This window comes from Zingiber officinale, chromosome 9A (assembly GCF_018446385.1).
Source record: "Zingiber officinale cultivar Zhangliang chromosome 9A, Zo_v1.1, whole genome shotgun sequence".
NCBI lineage: Eukaryota > Viridiplantae > Streptophyta > Magnoliopsida > Zingiberales > Zingiberaceae > Zingiber > Zingiber officinale.
Genome location: NC_056002.1, coordinates 124,532,764 through 124,536,278, shown reverse-complemented (window position 1 = coordinate 124,536,278; position 3,515 = coordinate 124,532,764). Strand labels below are relative to the sequence as shown.

Sequence of the window (3,515 nt, the reverse complement as noted above, 5' to 3'; positions counted from 1 at the left end):
CTGTAAGAAAAATTGGGATGGCTCTTCCATCCAGGGTTATAAGTATTTGAGCATGGGTTGTTCTGCCTTTGATTGTAACTCATGATTGCATCACATTGTTCCAGTTGATTGATTTGTGCAGTGATAGCTCCCAATGGACATGAGTCATTTGAGTGCTCTGAACTCCCACATACTTCACAAGATGTACTAATAGCATTGACCATATTAGCACTAGTCCCCATATTCTCAAATTTCTTTGTAAGAGCGTCCAATTTTGCAGACAAAAGAGTGACTGCATCTACATCAAACTTCCCTGATGCTTTAATTGTTGGGTTTACAGAAGAATAGCCACCACTTCTTTCATTTGCCCATTGATGATGATTTTGTGCTACACTATCAATAATTTCTTCAGTTTCATCTAAACTTTTATTCATAAGTGCCCCTCCAGCAGCTGAATCAAGGGACACTTTAGTATGATAGTTGATACCATTATAAAAAGTGTGCAACACTAACCATCTTTCCAACCCACGATGTGGGCATTGTCTGAGCATACTATTATATCTATCCCATGCTTCAAAAAGAGATTCTGAGTCAGTTTGCTTGAAGCTTGCAATTAAATTTCTCATATGAGCTGTTTTGCTTGGTGGATAGAATTTATCAAGAAACTGTTGCTCACACTACTCCCAAGTGGTGATGCTATTAGGGGCTAAAGAATTCAGCCATTGCTTTGCCCTATCTCTTAAAGAAAACCCAAATAATAATAATCTAACTGCTTCTAAAGGAACTCCATTCATTTTCATGGTACCACATATTTCATAAAAGACCTCTAAGTGTTGATTGGGGTCTTCATGAGGTCCTCCACCAAATTGGTTCTGCTGCACCATAGATATAATTGCGGGTTTGATCTCAAAGTTATTAGCTTCCACTGAAGGTCTTGAAATACTAGATCGAAAACCTCTTGCATAAGGTGCAGCATAATCCTTGAGTGGTCTATTCGCCATGTTCAAATGTTCCTGTTCTTCAATTTGCCTTTGCAGAATTCTTCTTTTATGGAAAGTTCTGTAAATCTCAGGGTCAAAAGGAAAGAATTCCCCTGCAAAGTTAGATCTTCGCATACACAAGAACAAGATAGCAAATGACAATTCAACAGAAAAAGAGAAAAATAAAAGAATCACAAATGCAGAATTGAATTTGTACAAAAAGAATTAACAAGAAGTCAAAGTTATACAAGAAAGTAAAATCAGAAATCTAATGATTAGTTACAACTATGCAATATGAAAGGAAAACAAATGTTATGTTTAGTCTAACTCAATTGATAATTCCTAATGTTATAGCGCAGTCCCCGGCAACGGCGCCAAAAACTTGTTACACTCCGCAAGTGTACGGAAATGTCGCAAGTAATATAAAAGATTATCGTATCCACAGGGACTGGAATAAGCACTAGAAATGTCTCAATGCGAATTAGCTAAACAACTATCCAATTGTTTCAAATGCAAAGTGAAGGTAAACAAATCTAATATTAAAGATCAACAAACAAGAGTTTAGTGTTTTGGGTTATGATAAAGGGAGATTCTAGGAGTTTCGGTTTCTTTGTAAGATTTCTTGAATGTAAATGGTTCACCAATTCTTATCCCTCAATTGCCAAACACTTGTAGAAAGTTGCCGGTTCTCTCATGCAATAAATAACCGGCTAAGGACTGAGAAATGTGTCTAAATATGATCAATTAGACGTGAACCTACGTTGTCCTTACACAGAAGCGCACCTATTACTATGCCTTCCTTGGATATCAACATAGAAGCCCACAACTTATTAATCTATCAAGATACAAGAAACTAATCACAAGATCCATCCTACTCTCTTGAATATTCCTGTTTCCTCTTCAAGATTATCTCTCAAACGTCCTTACACGAGCTTGCACCTGTCACGTGGATCCCTCGGATGATCGAGTGAGAGTTTATCTTTACAAAGTCCACAAGAAATCCAAACAATCAATCAAGAATGAGAATTAAGCACAAATCACCATTAATCATTCAAGATCTAATTGATACAAGCAAGACAATGTCATTGAAACAAGAAAATGGCAAATCCATGAGAGATTACATCAATCCATCATACAAATACTCCCTTAATCCTAGAATACAAGATCTACTCCACGAATCGAGGAAGAATACCCGAAGAAATAAAGATTACAAGCATTTCTTAAATCCCCAATCCAAGAAACCAAGAAAAGGGGGAAAGAGAAAACTTATCTACGAAGAAGCCTCGTCTTCGGATCCAATCCTCGCTTCGGAGTCGAAATCACAAGAATCGCCCAGAAATCCTCCCAAGAATGGGAGGAAACCACCAAATCTTGCCTTCTCCCAAAGGGGGAGAGATCCCCTTTCAATTCATGAAGGAGGGTTTAAATAGAGGAGGAAATCGGGCGCCACACGGCCCCGTGACACGGCCGTGTGAGATTCACACTCTGCCAAAGCTGCACGGCCGTGTGACTCACACGGCCAGGACCCTTCTGTTCTCTGGAAATGCTATACGGCCATGTGGTGCACACGGCCACCACCTGCTTAGCCTCTAGAAATGCTACACGGCCGTGTGGTGCACACGGCCACCACCTGCTTGGCCTCTGGAAACCTCACACGGCCGTGCAGATCTACACGGCCATGTAAGGCATCTGCTCTAATTTCTTCAAATCAAGACACGGCCGTGTGAGATTCACACGACCATGTCCTCTTCCCTTCCTGTGAAAACTACACGGCCGTGTGTGCTGCACGGCCTGATGCTCTCTCCCTTCAATTCCTTCCAAGCTTGCCCGAGGATGCATAATCTTCACCAATTTCGACTCCTGTGGACAGAAAATGCACAAAAAGCAGATCTCCGAACCAAAAGAGTAAATATGCTAAAAGGAAAGCTGGAAGTATAAAAGTGCATAGATCAAACATGCTCAAAGTATGTAAATGTGCATAAAAACATGCATAAAAGAGTATATAATCTACGCACATCAGTCTCATTCTAGGTTACAAGTAGCATGAAAGTGTTGAACCTTAAGCCAATATCCTACACATTTCTTGAGGAACATCATAAGCACATTTGGTTCAAGTTCCAAACTTCCTAAGCCCATTAATTTAAGGTGGCCGAAACATGTTAAGCATGGAAACTAGGTTTCTAGTGGCATAAGAGCATGGAAACCACAAACACATTTCATAGCATTTATTACAAGAAACATCATGAGCATATCTAAGTTGGGTTCTAAATTTCCCTAGGCCTTTAGACCAATAGTGGCCGAAACATGTGAGGCATAGATTTGTTTTTCATGTGGCCTAAAAGCATGGAAACCCTACACAATTTTCATGGCATCATTACAAGAAACAACATGAGTAAACTTAGTTTAAAATCTAAGCATCCTAGCCTTAAAACTTTGTGTGGCCGAAAGTCATATGTAACCAAATTTCTATGTAACAAGCAAACATAAGAACATCAAACTAGTTTCATATCATTTCATCAAGAAGGTCATGAGCATCTTAGACTTGTTTTAAACTTT

General features: G+C 39.3%; 1 non-coding gene across 1 annotated transcript; it reads left to right on the top strand.

Moving 5' to 3' along the window:
• The first annotated feature begins 501 nt into the window (after window positions 1-501).
• On the top strand, window positions 502-607 carry LOC122022134. Its single transcript, XR_006122866.1, has one exon. It is a non-coding gene; the product is annotated as a small nucleolar RNA R71 (small nucleolar RNA).
• The last annotated feature ends 2,908 nt before the right edge of the window (window positions 608-3,515 follow it).